This window comes from Daktulosphaira vitifoliae, unplaced genomic scaffold (genome assembly GCF_025091365.1).
Source record: "Daktulosphaira vitifoliae isolate Bord-2020 unplaced genomic scaffold, ASM2509136v1 Scaffold_3, whole genome shotgun sequence".
NCBI lineage: Eukaryota > Metazoa > Arthropoda > Insecta > Hemiptera > Phylloxeridae > Daktulosphaira > Daktulosphaira vitifoliae.
Genome location: NW_026099574.1, coordinates 6,505,786 through 6,524,908, shown reverse-complemented (window position 1 = coordinate 6,524,908; position 19,123 = coordinate 6,505,786). Strand labels below are relative to the sequence as shown.

Sequence of the window (19,123 nt, the reverse complement as noted above, 5' to 3'; positions counted from 1 at the left end):
AACAATATGAAGATGACTTAATTTTTATTATTTTAACGGTAATATCTTATAGTAGTTTTCACGGTCATTTTATGGGCAACGTAATCGTTCAGCTTTCCATTTATTTTGACTATCACGAGAATAATAATGGTACACTTTTTTATTGTACTGTTGTTCATTTATCTTAAGTTTCAAGTTGATGGATGCTCTACCTCGTTATTACAATTAAAGTTGCACTTAGTATGAAAAATTAAATTATTTTGCTTCCTTTTTTATCAAAAATAACTTGTTATTCGTGCGAAAACATCATGATACATATAAAATTTATAAGTGTAAACAACTGTTATTTAATAAAAGTTGTTTTAAATTGTTTTTAGTAGACTAAAATCATTAAAGACAAAGTATGCGTGATAAAATGGCAAGAGTGATAGGTTTTAAGAAATTCAGCTGACTAAAAAAAAACTACATTGAGAATAAAATTTTTTTTTAAATGCTTATGTGTAATAATTTACTTTATGCTTTGTTTGTAGTTATTCTACTTGCGCAAATACTTAATATGTTAGGTATCTAAAGATTTTTTAAATTCATATCATGAAAAATTTACTAAATTATTTTTACAAAGATAGCAAACAAACAAAATAATAATGTTTATTACTATCATTGAGAAAAATTTGAATAATTTCAAGATCTTGAAGTTATAATAATTAAATTATAAGGCATAAGTGAGTATAATAATAATTATAAAATATTAAACTCTAGAGATTCATATTTGACGTGTCTGGTTCCAAAATAATGTATGTACAAACAATTTTTATTTTTCCTTATTAGTTATAAGTAAATCTATCAAAAAAAAATCTAAATTACAAAAAAAAATTTGTAAATGCGATTTTTGTAATTCCAAAAGACTCATTCCAAATTCTATGGAACGAAAACTATTAGTAATTACGAACAAAGAACTTTGACGTCTAAAGAATTAAATCACTTCAATCATACAAATAACATTACTTAAAGTAATATATATTAAGTTGGCGCAATGAAAATTAAAATTGTGTGTTATTTAGTAATTTCTTAAATGTTTGGTTTGGTTGAATAACTAATTTTTATCTAATTATCGGTATGAGTTGATGATCCTGTCAAAATAAAACAGTTTTTGAGAAATAAATTCATTGTGGTGTCTATCTCATTGTCTATACAGATATTTACTGGCAATTTCCTGAAAATTTATGGCGCTCAGAATAATATAACAATAAACCACAGACGTGTTCATGAAATAACTTTGATAATCCCTTTACAATAACAATAAATCTGAAATTCGGCATTGCTTAATGAATACCTTAGAATCTCTCGGGAACTGTGTGTTATAAATTATTTCTTCTTGGTATTGACTTCGCGTTAATTTATAATTAAAAAAAGTGCATAAAGATTGAAATTCAAAATACCCATAAATTATGAGTATTCCTTTTATTTGAATACGTTTTTATAATTACGGAGTTTTATTACAGTCTAAGTGAGACAAAACGTTTATACTGATAAATATTGTGTACATAATATTCGACTTTCACGCTACACTTAACATAATAATACTTTCTTTTTAGTAAAATTTCAAAAAATACTTTGAAGTAGAAAAAATATTTTTTAAAATTTGTTGAACAAACCTTTTACCGAATAATAAATTATAGTGAGTTATTATTTTTTAAATAAATTAAAGAAGAAATGTTAGAATAAAATGCTAAGTTAAATGTATTAATGTCATAAAAATTAAAACTAAAATTGAAAATTCTATAAAATATGAAGTTATTTCTACATAGTTAAAATGATGATGAAAATGCTGTTATTGGTGTATTATAAAAAGTTTAGAACGATTAAAATACAAAGCTTGTAAATATTTTCATCTCGTCGTAAATTGGCATGAAAGTGAAAAATAAACTGATTATTGTTATTGCAGTGAAATTCTCTAAGGTAGTAGTGTGTGCACGGAGGATTTTTATTTCGTCAGTCAAGTCTCAAGAGAATTTGACTTGAGGTATCGTATTTTATATTATCGTGTCAAAAAACACCAAAAATATCTACATCAGTTAAAAGTAGAGACAGGAGCAAATATACTTTGTAATAAAAAATATAAATAATAAGCGTTTCACTATTTGAGGTTCAAAATATTATTTTTATTTTAAATTGATGTAATATTGTAAAGAAATAATTTTTGCATGAAAATGTTTAAGAGGGATTGTGGTTTTACACATCCGAAAAATCTTTTGAAAATAAAAAACGCAATGGTAAAGTTCACCGTTGTTTTTAATTTTTGCGAAGAGTAAAGCTATTAATATTACGTCATTGTCTTATTGTTTCAGAATAATTGAAAATTACTCTTGAACAGCAATTGTAAAAATGTGTTTCAAACAACTTTACCGTCATATATCTGTTGTATATATAATATTTGTTTTAATTACACCAATTTTTAATATATACCTGTTATTCTTTCATCTCTGTTGTATATTGCTTAATATGGTCATTTATTTGTTATAATTATTTTAAAAGACAATACCCAAGATGTACTATAGTATTAAATTCCGTAACAATACATTTTGCTGAAAATTGCGCTATTTTTAGATATATAGAACAACATTGAAAAATTCCTACAGAAAAGTTTTCAGTTAAATCTAAATTTACCTGCGGCGCACATTGACGTTTAACAACAAGATCAAAATTTACATTTCTTGTAATTTATTATTAATTTTTTCGTAATAGAAGAGCATTGTCGGTGCATATATTGAATTCCAAAACTTTACATTTTAAGCCCCGCCGATGTATTTAAATACATAAATTAAAATTTTTTTTTCCTTTCAACTTTTGAAGTGCTGAATTACTTATATAATTAACCGTCGACAAATTGTACAGTGTATTGTAAGCATGTTGCAAAACCTTGTTTGCACAAAGCAATTATAAACGGTATTTGATGTTTCTTACCCATTTTCTTTTATATCGTCATTATTAAACGTAACCTTTTTGTATACATTTAAAGTAAAGACTTTACAAACCACTATTTGCGAGGTTTCTATGCAGGAGTTTAGGCAAGTCTCATTATTAAACGGCCCCCAGGGTTTATCCTTGGAAGTCTACGAAATTAACGTATCTCTCGCGGGTGTATTTTGCACAGTTCAATGTGGGGATGTCATGATGACAATGACGGCAGTGATGACCGGACAACAGTGGTTTGGATCTCCTTCTAAAACAAACGTATTTTTGAATGCATATCCAGTAAGATGCGTTGTAATATTCGTCGACACCAGTGCCGTCGAATTCAATTTCTGGCAGTCAAATATAATTTAGAGGGTCGACGAAACGCTGTGTGTCCGGAGAAATGGTTCTTTGTCCATAAATTATTTCCAGCAAACCGTTTCGAGGTCAACGTTGCCTTCGCCGGCGTTTTGAGACCTTTTATTTAACATAGGAAGTACTCAACACCGCCATCACAATAAAAGCAAACAAAACATACACACAACACAGAGACCCTTTTTAAAAAATGGCCACAGCACAAAAGTACCATTGAATTGTTTTGTTTGTTTAGTTGGTATTTCTTTTTCATTTTTGTTCTGGGTGTTTTAGTTCAACAAATTCTTAGAAACTCTCGTCATTTTTCATAACAAAAATAACTAGGAGCTTTTTATCACATGAATAATTTTCGCAGTTATTATTAATAATACACATATATATAATAATACACATTCAATACTCGAAATTAAAAAATGTTCTAATATTCATTATATCTCATTAATTGATATTAAAGGTTTATTTTAATTTTGATGAGAGAATTCAAATAATTATCTAATAAGTATATGTTACTTTTGTATAATCTACTATAGAATTATTATTAAGTTTTTTATTTTATTATAAAAAGAATACTCGGATAACTCGTTTCACGTTTAAACATGTGGACTATATGTTTGAGCTTGAAAATAATACGTTATTATACTGTAAAATCATGAAGAAGTCTAAATGAGTATTTAGCATCTATCTCTCTCAATGTATAGTTTAAAAACTGAAGTTCAACTTGCTGTTAAAAATGGCAAAGCTCGTATTAGAACTCAAGAAGGTTAGATTTTGTAAAAATTATTCCATACGGGATTGACGTATTTTCAAAGATTTTGTTATGAACAAACAAGTAAAGCTTTATATTTATTTAATAAAATAATCCATGGGAAATCACACCTAAAGAAATTTCAAGAAAAAAACATTTTGCACAATACCGCCAAGGGCATACATAACTTAGAAGTGTTAACAAAAAGTGTACTCAAAGTTGTTTACCATTTTTAGAATTAAAATTATTTCTCAATAAATATCATCCAAAGCAACGTTGAGTAAATAAGTTTATTTGTCTATTAAGTACTGTACTAGACAAACATTTTTTTTTATTTTTCTAAAATCATTATATTTTATTACGTTTTCATGAATCATAAATAACTAAATACAAAACAAAACATATCTGTTAAAAATTATGCAAAACGTCCTTTGAAAACTATGTAACAATATATTTAATTTACTTTAAACTTCAATATTAAGTTCAAACACTACTATATTAAGGCTATTTTAAATGTTTTCCACGGGTATATTGTAATTTAATTGCAAAGTTTAAATTTTGTATGTATCATTATATATGCTGAGTCTGTTTTCTGAGGCACGTTTAATTATTACACGCCGTTATAACTGAAATGTTGGTATTTTAGTCTTCAATGGTAAATAATGAATACTTTTACGTTGTAGATGTCACTCTTTAATCTACTCTTCGTAATTTACCGTTTTCACTTTTCCACTAAAAACTTATAATATTCCCACTTAATGTTTGCCATGCGATCCAATAATATACTTTTATTATCTCCATTAATGAATAATTTTTTTTTTTACATATAACAATAATAATAATTAAATTATCACTAATCAATTTTCAAATCAAACAATTGTACATTTAGTAAATTTATCTAAATTGTAAAATTAATAAATGTTTGACATTGAGTAATTATGAATTTCAGTATAAATATTTTTCTCTTTTTTTTTGTAAAATATATTAATATTTATGTAGTGATACTCATTCATGTTTTAATTAGACTTTTTTTTGAAATTACTTTTACGTAAAAATTTAATTAATTTATTATAATCCATTTTATTTTCTTGTAGAGAAAAATCGATGCCTAATATTTATATTTATTATTTCAATATTAATAAAAAAATAAGCACTTTAATCAATTAAACTCAAAACTTTAATGTATTTATTAATTTAATTTATAAAATTTTACATTGAAATATTAAGAAGTTTCATAAAAGTTATGTTAACTATTAAATTAAATACTTTGATTTATAGTTAGTATGATAACACTCTTTATATTAGTATTATGTAATATAATATTTTTATTACACCAATGTATGAGGTTATTTGAGGTAAAAAATCATATCAAGGCTGTGTATTATATGTATTTTTAATTTTTTTCAGCTACTTTGAAGGGTACAAGTCTGTGCAAATTTGTCGTAGGGTTATATAGTAACACAGGAATATTTTTGGAGCGAATTATATCCCCTAATAATGCCAACACTATAACATCTAAAAAACATATATTACTAAGTTTACAAGTCAAATAATAAAATTTGTACTGGCTAATGGTGTGTTCGGATTAACTTAACAAAATTTATAAATGCATATAATTTTCGGTTTTGATCATCATTTTTTTTTTTTTAAATGAAGTCGTAAGTAGCATAAACAAGATAAAAACGTATAACTCTATAGATTACCTAAGAAAAATAGAATTAAAAATTTTTAAACTGAATTGTTTCAATAATTAGCTTAAACACGAACGGTTTATCCAAACTAGATTTCGGTGAGATCCTGATATGTTTTGTTGTGCTTAGTAATAAACTTTGTGAACCAGTATGCATATAATATCTTTAATATTGCAGATTATTACACTTTTCCCATACTATCATTATGTATATTAAGATAAAAGCAAAATCTTAATTAGTTTCTCGAAATATCAGATGGTCTTTTAATGATCTTAATATTATAAATTACACTTCGTGTAATACATTACACCACATAAGGTGACATTATTATAAAGCGAATAATGTATGCTCAGTCGTTAGTCTTCTCTTTTAGAACCATGAATCAATATCAAAGAAAACTCTTATAAAATAAAACAATGAACAAATCATTTTAATTTTGTTAAAAAGATAAAGAGCCTTCGTGCTTAATAAAATAAAATAAAATTAGGTTTAAAATTGAATTTTTTATAGAGGATACCTTTGAGTATTTTATTTCCATAATAAGAAAATAATAAACATTAATTTTATCATTTAACATTTATGTATCTTAGATATTTGTTAAAAAGGCTGTTAAATATTAATAATACTAACATTAAAATTAAATCTATTGACACTATCATGGGACAAAAGGTAAAAATAAAAATATTTATTTTTAGTCATCAATTTAAATATAATTGACATACATGTTCACAAAAAAAAAATTTGTGACCTAAAATTTATTAGCTTTGATGCATAACTGAGAAAGTATTAATTTTACCATGTGTTTATTTATTTTTTTTTTATATATCCGTCACTACTTTTTCTCAGCTCCCACTGAATCAACTTTTCTCAACGATACTTCAAAAGATCACAAATCGTATCTAGTTGAAGACATTGCCTTCAAAAATTGAAAATTTCGCCCTAGTTTCCGGTAAATAGTAAAAATCATTTGATATAAATTTTTTGAAAATCTGATTTTTGACTTGAATCCCCCCATTCAAAATAACAATTTTTACACACAAGTTAAACTCAATTTTTGAAAAATTTCCAATAATATTGACACTTTTAATTAATTTTAAATTAAAGCTTATGTAATATACTATACTATTAAAAAAAATATTTCGAGAAATAGTGTATATGGTTATCACATTAAAAAATATGCTATTTTTTTGTTAAAATTTTTGGTATTATATTTTAATTTATTTTAATAAACCTTATAATAGGATACACTGATTTTCATGAATATTATATAAAACTAATTGGTATAGAATATAAAAATAAACATATTTCAATATTTTTTTTCTTTTGAGTCGAAAAACTTAATTTTAACATTTTAATTAGCTTAAATTGTCAATTTTATCAAAAAGTGAACGCGACGAACGTTTGTCTATTCAGTAAAAATAATTTCCTGCGACAATGATTTTTTTGCAATTTTTCCTTAATTATCTTTGAGTTAGATTATTGCTTTTGAATAATCCACGAATTTCTTAAAATTAAACCCTATCTAAAGATTTGCATCGAAGCGTTTCTTATGGTAGTGATTTTAATCACTGTCAGATATTATCTATACTAGTCCAAACTATGCCACTCTCACACAGTACCGCGACTCCACTGTGCTGCCGTTCTTTTTTCATAATTCTTCGACATTATTATGGTTTACAAATCGTTATACTTTTGTTTCATAATATAATATATATAAGTCTATGATATTTTATTGCTATTCTATATGGATTTATTTTTTAATTATATTTAGTTGTATAATTATTTTATTTAATTAAGTTATTTTTTCTTTGTACTAATCTACACTGTGTATTTTTCTATATTGTTTATCTGAACCTCATAAGTGTAATTATTATTTATGATGAAAAGTAATCATAATAAATTAAAATAATAATGATAGTAATTTTTTATGTAAAATCATGTACCGAGTCATAAATTAATTAAGTCACAAAATCATCACATTTTTGTCGAATATTTTTTCCAGCTTCGCATCAAAACTAAAAATGACCCCTAGATGTCATAAGTCAAATTTACTTTTTTAATTAGCGTAATTTATAAAGTACTTTTTTAAGTAATTGAACAATTGTGGTAATCGTAGTAAAATTAGTAAATTTTCACAAATCGATTACTGAATTATATTTTACAGCTAATTCTGAGTTTATACTAAGACATTAAATTGATTTGCGGATATGAAAACCCCACGCACAACATCAAATTGGGATCAACCTCAAACATCTAATTAGCTTATCTACAACCTTTTACATCTACCGTTTTGTGGATGAATCAAGATAATGAATATTTTGGCATGACTCGTGTCGAAACACTACTGATTGAAAATGTGTATTACCGTACAAAGTACCTAAGGGTTTTAACGAGTGTTTACTGTCGGTGCGACTAATCGATCCAAATTGAATCCAAGTGTAAAATTCGATTAACCATCTGAGTATAACACTTCAGTTATAACAGCCACAGTGAAATCCGTTGTTATGATTACCGGCAGCAATATCAAAGAGCATGGAAACTACGGACGCTTTTCTGTTCACGTGTATTTTACTATTTATACATAAATAGATTGCACGATACAGAAAAATGTCAAACAAGTGTTTGTTTTAGATATTTATAAATAAATATTATTTTACAATGATTAAATTGCTTAAGATCCGTTTAGAGTAATTGTGTTAAAACGTAAAAAAAACATAACAACAAGCAAAATCTTTATACAAAACTAATGTTTTATTCATTATATAAGTCTATAATTCATAATATAAATACTAATACTTGGTACAGAGTTTTAGACTATGAATTGTATACAGAATTCACACACCTAACAAGAAATTCTTATGTTCACATATACTTAAGAAACATTGATCCAACTACAGAACTTTTGTTTTAATGTCTATGTAAATCCAAATATCGCTAATGATTATCCTGTGCACTTCTGCACCAATTCAAAACATAGCTTTTATGTAAATTATTGTTTAGAAATGTATTACTCAGAAATATTTTTAGTGCAGTGAAACTACACTGAAGCAGATTCAAATTCGTTTTTTTTTCATAAAAATATTATGTAAAATCGTACATATATTTTATATTATATGAAGCAATTCATTTGAGTATTTCAAGCTTCATCATAACGAGTTTTTAACGAACCGTCTTTGGCTATACCATTTTATTTTTATTTCAATATACAGAGTGAACCTCTTACTGGATTTAGTGAGATCTAACTGACAACTCTAATAACTTATGAATGTGTTAATGTTTTCATGAATTGTTGTATTATTTAGAATATTTACAGATATATTAATTTCTTCAATTTTGTGCTGACGTTTCAAAATCGTTTGCAAAGTTCATCTTCGGAGCAATAGTTAAAGTTTATATTATATCTATACTAAGAGATCAATCAAGGATAAGACACTTGTTTTATAAAAAATTATTGAATATTTTTAATTTCTGTAAAGGAACATATTGTTTAATTTAAAAAGCTATATAATATTATGTAGTTGAATAGTTTTTTTTTCATTATTTTTTTTTATGGAAACCTCTAATTTTGGTTTAATAATATAACAGGAAAAACATTTTTAATAACTTGTTCTTGTAATATTTTTAGTCGATTAAACATTCTTCAGTTATTGCTTATTAATATATAGCATTACAAATAATTTTTCTACTAACGATTTGCTATTTAACATACAGTAGTGATTATTATATGAAAAAAATGTTAAATTTTTATATTTTCATTGTTTTTAGCTTCGATGCGAAGCGGAGAAGGTATTAATTTTACTATGATGTGTTTTTTTTTTTTTTTATGTCTGTTGCCACTTTTTCTCAGCTCTCACTGGACCGATTTCTTTCAAAAATACGTCAAAAGATCACAAATCGTATCTAGTTGAAGACATTACCCTTAAAAATTGAAAAAAATTCCCTCGTTCCCCGCAAATGGGGGAAATATCCAAAAAAATTACAAATTTAAAAATCGCTAATTTTCGAAATTTTTTCACTTTTTTTTCTTAAAACTTCCATAACTTTTTGAAAAATCAACAAATCAACATAATTTTTTTTTATACTAAAACCTTAGATATTTATCTTTCATTTTATATTATTTTTTTGAAAATCTATCATTTAACCTGCTCATTAGGGGGGATTTAAAGTAGCAACTTTTTTACAAAAATTAACTTTTTCAACTTAATTTTTGAAAATGTTCCGGAAATACTGCGTCCTTCAAACATATATCAAATTAAAGCTTATTTTATGTTCTACAAAATGAAAAAAAAAAATTTGTCCCGACACTTTTTCTTCTACATTTAAACGGCTGCCGTAGTTAAAAAAACGCTATTTTTGCGTTAAAATTTTAGATTTTCGATTTTTAATTTTCAACTTAAAAATGCTATAACTTTTTGAAAAATGTATGTATCAGCACAATTTTTTTTTTTCTAAATACATTATAAGTACATCTTTCATCTGAAATACATTTTATTAAAATTAGACAATTTCCCCTTATATAGGGGGCGTTCAAAACTTGAAATATTGTAAAAAACATAGATCTTTTTCAACTGAACTTTTGAAAGTGTTCCGGAAATACTGCGTCCTTTAAACATATATAAAATTAAAGCTTATTATATGTACTATAAAATAAAAAAAAAAAATTTGTCCCGACGATCTATCTTCTATGTGCAAATGGCTGTCGAAAATTAAAAAAAAATGTAATGATTGCGATAAAAATTACCTTTTATCGGGATGTTTTTTGTGCTTAAAACTGCCATAACTTTTTCAAAAATTAACAAATAAAAATAATATTTTTTTGTATTAAAACCTTAGATATTTCCCTTTCATTTGATATAATTTTTTTTGGAAATCTACCACTTATTCTGTTCACTGGGGGGATTTAAAATAGTAACTTTTTTACAAAAAATAACTTTTTCAACTTAATTTTTGAAAATGTTCCGGAAATACTGCGTCCTTTAAACATATATCAAATTAAAGCTTATTTTATGTACTACAAAATGAAAACAAAAAATTTGTCCCGACGATCTATCTTCTATACGCAAACGGCTACCGTATTCAAAAATATGCTATTTTAACAAATTTTTTTTTAAAATGAAATACTATCTACAGATTTGCATCGAAGCGTTTCTTATGATAGTGATTTAAATCACTGTCAACAAATATCATCTATACTTGTCCCATCTATGCCTTGTCTACACTGTGCCTCGACCCCACTGTGCTACCGTTTTTTTTTATCCAATCGACTGTTTGCGTTTCAATATTCTTTAAAGATTTCGATTAATAAACTCATAGTTGATTTGGTTTTCGTAATTCTGATTCGTAATTCGTAAGTCTTTATTTTTACTATCGTAAATGACAGATATGATAACAAGAATTTTCAATAAAAACTTTTTTTGTGATATTATGAAGATATGACTACTGTATATTAAAAATAGCAAATTATTAATAGAAAATTAGTCAAAAAAAAAAAAATTGCGTGGTTTACCTAATTTTTAAATATTTTTTTTTTTTTTTATATATATAATAAGTAACTAAGTCTCACTAATTTACCACCTGTCTTCTCTATTATAATTTTCTTGAAATTTTTCAATTTCTAGTGTCATATTATAAATTTGTTTACCAAATTGAGTTTCTACCTTTCATATATGGAAGAAGTTATATACCGTATTTCAAATATCACTAATAAAAAAGACATAGGCTACCAAAGAATAGAAAAATTCTCGATATCCATACACGCCAAAAACAGTGGACACAAAATTCATTTTGACAAAATCAAAATGTTAAATAAAGAATCTCATTTCGGTAAACAAATGTAGAATAAAGCAATAGAACACGAAAAACTTCCAGAAAATTATAACAGAAAAGACGGGTGGAAAATTAGCAAGACTTGGTTACCTATTATATACCAACAAAAGAAAACCCAATAATAAGGAAAAGAACGCAATATATAAAAGTAAGTATTTTAAAAAGCCATATTTGACATAATTAAAATTAACATTACAGAAAAAGAAGTGTAAAATGCCAAGAATATTGAAAAAAATAACAAAAACTAAACATAGACGAATTCAATAACAACAAAAAAGAGAAAATTGTTATCAATAACATCAACAACAACCAAAAGTAATCATATTGACGTTATCGATTATCAACCAATTAGCGATATAAAAACAAACAGAAAAGCTGACAGTATAGTTACAAGCATACAAAAATCGTTAATACAGTAACGTGTTCGAAACGTAAGGACAACACTGAAAACATGAATTAATCTGTATATATTCTAAAATTTTAAAAATAACTCTAAAAATTTTACATTCAATAGTCATTTTGCTTTAGTCTTTTTTTTTTTTGGACAGTGTTTTCATTTTTAGACTATATTTAAAGTATTGTACCTTCAATGCGAATGTACTGTAAACAACAACCAACAAAAATGAGTACATTCTATAACATAGTAATAAGATAAAAATTATGATTAATATTTTTTGATTCAGTCACATTGCATAATTTATATTTTATATCAATTGAAAAAAAAACTATGCGCGTTTTGTAAAATGTAAACTAATTGATTAATAATTTAATAATGTATTTCTGTAGAAATAATGTTGTATACTTTTAGTTACTTATTATTTTCACTTACATTAGAATTATAGTAGATAAATTGTAACATTTTTTGAGGTTTACTAGTTTACATAAAAAGAATAACATAGCTAAATTTTTTTCATTATTTTTATACACAACCTTTTTAAAAAGGGCATGGAAATAAAATAAACATTATTGTTTTAACTTCGTGATTGTTATGTTAAGGTCAATAAAAGCCAATTGTTTCACCTATTTACCTTCACTGTGGCCATAAAATTAGATTGTTTTAAGAGTCTTTTATAAGTATTTTTCCAGATCATTTTTAATCTATTCGAATTACCAGAAATAAATACAGTAATAAAATTATGCTCAATTATTAAAAAAACTCTATTAAAGTATAATTAATTAAATAATATTTTTTGTAAATAATAATGGTAATCGGTAAATATTTAGTGTTATTATATCTGTACTCTTTATATACATAATGATTTATTTTGTGTTAAAGATATTTGCGAGATTACATTAACGACTGACTAATTCGAACATGCTATCAAAACTAAATTGTATACTAAAGTATAAACAACAGCTTATATTTGTATGCTGACCATCCGGTACTTTTGCTGTGAATAACTGCTCAACAGATTTTGTTGATACGACACCATAGGGATCCAAATCTAGCAGATAACTCCTCGCATAGATGTTTATCCCCTGGGAACAGACCCTCGTCAAAACTTCATTGCCAACCAAAGAAACAAACGGTGGGCACGTGTTTGAAATTTCTCGAACATTACAAATTATAAATAGGTATTAAAGTCAGAATTCGTATATATTATCATCTGATGTAACAATGATTTATTTGTTAAAACAAACCCTTCTGTAACTAATAATTATTGATTTTTTTAAATCAAAAATGAAAATTCCTATTTTCTTCTTATATTTTTACTACAAATTTCTGTGGTTTTAAATATTTATTTGTATTATTATTATGTACTAGTTTTTTAGAAAATTTAAGTATTGAATTATCAACCATTTATATCGTATATGTTTTAGTCGTGTAATAACAATTCAAGTGTGTGTTTAAAATTATTATTACATTATATAAATAAGTTTTGCAAATTTTCAAAAATATAAAAACTAAATAAAAAGTATTATAATTTAGTAAAATGTTTTTTTTCATTTAGTTTACATAATATAAACTATTTATTATTAAATCTTAAAAAAAAAACATACATATAGATTTTAAATCGACAGAAAAAATTAATTAGCACTAATTTTTTTCAAGCAACATAATTGTCTAAATAAATTCAAGATAAATTTGAAATTTTTAGGTTTTGATAAATTTTAATGTTTAAGATTGTAAATGTTAAGTATGACATTTTTCTATAAATGTTACATGTTGAAAATAAAAAGTAGCTGATATCGATTTTCAAGATAAAATCACTCTTTTGTTTCAGAACTTTAGTTTACTTAGTCTACATAAATTTAATAGTATCGACAAAGGTTTAATGTGTTACCTAAGATAAATTAAAGTTGAAATGGTACAGGGTCTATTTAACTTATCAACAGACGCACATAATAGTTCACGCGTATTGATTTACTACTATCGCTACATTGTAACTCAGCAACACATATAGTCACAAACACTTTCGGATAATCACAGTAGTCAGTCGGAATGAAGAGTGGTGTGTACTCTGTGTAAAGGAAATGGTTTTAGAAGAGAAATAGATGGAAAAGGTAATGAAGGGTAGAGTAAGAGTTTTCTAGGTTAATATAGCGTTGAGCGGTGTGGAATCTGGTAAAACAGCTGGCAATACCCATGTAAGATTGCCAAAAACCCGCGACCGGGCCAGTACAGTAAACTATTTCCCCCAGTACAAGTGCGTTTATGTTTATACAATAGAATGCTATACTTATGATATACAGTAGAGTAGGTAAGTAAATAATACCTTGATACTTTCTTTTTATTCTTTTTTCTCGCTCTAATTTGCATATTTAAGTATTACCTACAACGGGCAACATTTTCGGATCTAGTTCCAAAGAGGTCCGTTAGATTTAATTATTTATACTGAAATGTCTGTTCATTTATGTTGTTAATTATTTTTTACGCCAGGCTATATTTTTTTAATATAAATTTTAATCATGAGTACGCATGTGAAGATAAAAAAAAACCCAAAAAGTTTTTCCCTGCAAAATTTGCACCATCTAATTTTCAATAAAATTTACTTACTAAAATTTAAGTTAATTATGTCGTTTTTAAATTTTTTTATATAGTAGAAAATGTTTGGAAATCGTTATAAATAAAGACACAAAAACGGAAATTCATTGATTATTTAAGCGTGAAAAATGTATTGGCAAAAATAAATTAATACCTAATAGTTGTACTGCCAACAACGTTAGTGATAATAGACGTAAAATGAGTGTCTTCAAAAACATATCATAGCTTAAGTATTATATTAAGACATCATAGTTTAATTCAATCTTTATTAATGAGATTTTGAGGCAAATCAATAATGTTGGATAAATTATATAGATTTAATATTTAAAATTAAAAAGATTAATTTAAAACTAAAAAAAAAAAAATATATTAAAAATATTTAACTCAAAAATCGCCCCAAAAATTACTGAAAAAACGCAGATACGTTTTTTGGGATCAATACTACTATCATCAACGCCAAACACATACTGATACCCCGACTAAAAAATAAACCCTTATATACTCTAGTAACGTTATCTTATGAAACGTTATTACATTTTATATAATACTAAGTAATTTTATCACATTTTGCCAGTTTACAAAAGTTTAACAATGAATTTTTCAGTGGGCCAAAATCCTAAGTAATTAAATTGTTCTTATTTTTAAACATTTCTGTTATCTTCCTTATATTTAGTTCTTTGTGTTTATTTGCGGTTTTAACGAAGTGATTGTGTGTCAATAAATGTTCAGCCACAAGAGATTTATCAACATAGTGTTCTTTGAACCCGAATCCTACTTTGACTGGATGAAAACCTGTTTTGTAATACTACTTGTTAAAATATTAGCATTTATAGATTTAGAAAAGATAGAAAGTGGGGTAGTTTTAACAACGCTCTACTTTTACCATCACAGATACGGATTCTACTACGTTGTGTACCGCTCTCACCAAGACCTAAAAATTATAAAACACAAAATATAAAATTACAGAATTGTTTATTGACCAATAAAAAATTAATATATAACATTTTTTATTAATTTGTGTAAAATTAATTATAGGTTCTCGTGTAATTTTCAAAAGTTACCCCTAAAAACTGCTCTTAAAGTAATTTTTTATTTATAACAAATTTTATATTTATCAAGGTTCACAAAAATAACTCAAACATTTTTCAGTATATGTTTGTGATATAATTATTTTTTATTTATTTGGAGCTAGTATTTATAATAAATTACCATACTGGACAACTTTTTTCAATGAATTATAGTGAACAGTTGATCACAGTATTTTTTACATGTAAAAATGTAAGGTTATTAACTTAGCTTTTATTGCATCGATTTTTTAATACAGTTTTTTTAGGAAAGCTCCTATTTTCGTGTTAATATGGTATTAATAAAATAAGCTACAATTATTTTTGTAATATCTTATTATTTTAATAAATTATAGGCTAAGTTTCGTATTACATTTTAAATATAAGAATATTATTAAAAAGTATCGTAAATATATATGAGTAAAAACTCACTTATGTCATCATAAGTCACCACATCATTATAATCTCATTATAAAGGTCAAAAATCAATATTACTTAATGCATAACATATGATTTATTAAGTTTATCATATTTTAAAACTATAGTTATTTACTCAAAGAGAGTATGGATTATTATTAATAATTAAATAATTTATTAATTATTTTTTAAAAATTATTATATTTAGTGATATGCGATTGTGTATGTGTTTTAATATTATGCTTTAAATTTCTGACCCTGTTTCTCTGAAAAACACGTCCTTCTCAGTAATGCCTATTTATTTGGTTTTGTGTGTGAACGTTCAACTCCCATGAACATTCATTCATCGTTACTGGTGTATGTTATTGACCAATATGACCAATGGTACCATAACGTAACATATTGTATACATAAAAAAAAATCAAGAATTTTATAATCAACTCCAAAAATTTATATTGCATAATGTCGTTGTACATTCTGAATATACATAAACTGTCATACATATGTTACTTATAATAGTTAATAATACTCAGCGCTGATATCACGAAACAAACTGAGAGGTTTCAATTGATAGATATTATATGTGTCATGTATTTACATTATAGGGCCATGTTTAATATAAGTGGATCACTACAGTATATAACTGAAATTATTTTAGTTCATTGATAACATTTATTATATTTAATAAATTTTGTTGATATGTATAACATTATTTTCCAGAATTTGTAGGAAAACTTGTTACAGAAACCAAAAATATAATAATATTGATATCAAAACTTCAATTTAATTTGGAATTAGAATTTATAAAATTTTAAAAACAAAAATATGGATTCTGAATTTAATTCTTAAGCTTAATAAAGTCAAACTCTAAGTTCGATTCAAGTTTCGAATCCAATGTCAGTATTTTTTATTTTTATAATAATTTCTCTAACAAATACTAAAATAAAACAATAACGGTTTAATAATTTATTAGATATAACAAAAATTACGACTCTGACGACCCCTGTAAAGTGGTCTACAATATTTTGACGCACTAATAACTTTTGATTTACCAAATATTTTGCAATAATTTTTTTTTAAATAAATTGTGTGCTCCTGGACTACGTTAAAATGATATATTTTATTATTTGTTTTTAATAATCCAATAATTAACAATTTGCATTTTTTCAAAATTTCAAAACGGATATTTTTAGAGCTTATCTTACAAAGAATTTTTATGGATTAGTAACAATTTTTGGATATGTACTTATTGAGTTCCATTCGTTTAATACATCGGAGTTCTGTAATGGTACACTTGTACAGTACAAGCCACCCTATTATGCTGTAAACACACGACACGCATCCACAGCATTTATCAGAAGCATTATCGACTGAAAGACATCGGCTCGTTTACGATTTCCGCAGTGTTCCGGTGTTATCATGGAACATAAGTGATAAACAAAGCGTGATAGGTTATAACTGTGTAAACAGCATATCTTCAACAATAATTATTGTTTATATTTTAATTATTAATTATAATTAATAAATTATATTAATGATGTATAAATAGCCATAATACAAAACCACATTAGAAATCCATGAAAAAATATGCACAGAAGTCTCACATATTAAACTAATGAAAATTAAATTAAAGTCAGAAATGAAATGTCTATTACTAATACCATCACATAATCGCGTGCTACACAACACAACAATTAATATATGTTTTTATATGAATATTTATATATTTTTATTATTGTCGAACACAGAAAGCAATAATTAATTTTTTTTAACACATTGTAAACAAACCGCTGTTTTTATAAAACAAATAAAAATCATTTCAGTTTGTACTGATGTATATTTATATTGTATAATACACTCGCGCTACATATCTACTCTGTGTATTAAAATGCTTGGAACTTAAAAAGTATTTATCCTAACATTATTATCGACATTAAATAAATTTTTGAAAGATAAAGGCTAAAAATTACTGTAATTTCGAAAAAATAAACATTTTCATTTTAATTATTTTTTTATATTAGAGACAAAAAAAAATGTTTTTAAAGTAGCCCAAAACTAAAATATATATAAAAAATGTAATAAAATATATTCAGTGGATCGAAAGTTATAGAATTTATCAGAACAGTCTCGGCACCCTATATATATATAGTAAATAACTCTGTTTTGATTAATTAAGAAACTTCTGAAAAAATAAAAACCGAAGAGGATTTTAATTTAATAGTCTATACTCTTTTTTTAATTTGTTTTTATACAAATATCTTATTTTTTCCAAAAAATGTTTGAGAAAAACAAATTACTTAATTTTCATTATACGTTGTTATTTATATTAAAGAAATAATTAAATTCATTAATATAATAATGTCGATTTTATTCTACTATATGAACAATAAAATATAGAAAAAAATATTTTAATAATTAAACAAATGTGTTATAAATAACAATAGACGAGATACGAGATATATGATATACGAGTATATGAGAATAATACCTATTGCTTTGCGAAATTTTGTGTATTTTATTGTTATTTTCAAACAAATTTGGATTACATGTAACTCAAAGGTTTGATTATTTCATCAAATAGTTAAAATTCTGCCTAAAGCATATAATACAGATTTATATATAGCTATTTACCATCATAGTTTGTTTTATAATGTGTTATAATTTAAGTATCTTATTAATTTTACTTCTTAACATCTTAAAATAAATATCTTGGATAGCGTTGTTCTTAGATTAGAAAAACCTTTTCAAATTAAGTTATTTACTTACTCTCATAAATCTTGAAATATGTTCAGTTGAAAGATATTAACTAGTGTTAGTTACAAACACTAGTTTCAAAACTCTTTTACAAATGAACACAGTAAAATTTTTAGAAATAAGATAGCAGTATATATTTTTTAGTGCGTTAATTTTCATTAACGTTCTAATTTATTGAAATATACTACAATCTGTTATGAGTAAATGGAATGGATATTTTTCAATCATTTAATTCAGTTAATGGTTAGTGACAATGTATAATACCTAATTGAAAGCACTATTTAAACAATTTTTAATGATAATATATTATTTATAATATTAAAATTTTTAC

General features: G+C 25.0%; 1 protein-coding gene across 3 annotated transcripts in view; it reads right to left on the bottom strand.

Moving 5' to 3' along the window:
- The window catches only part of LOC126902970 (acid sphingomyelinase-like phosphodiesterase 3a), an 87,089-nt gene that overhangs the window by 55,732 nt on the left and 12,234 nt on the right, over positions 1 to 19,123 (bottom strand). Inside the window, exon 2 of one of the 3 annotated variants that reach the window (XM_050680800.1) lies at positions 15,441 to 15,488. The exons of the other annotated variants lie outside the window; for them this stretch is intronic. The gene's annotated coding sequence lies outside the window, so the exon portion shown is untranslated. The remainder of the gene's footprint in view (positions 1 to 15,440; positions 15,489 to 19,123) is intronic. 3 annotated transcript variants of the gene reach the window in all.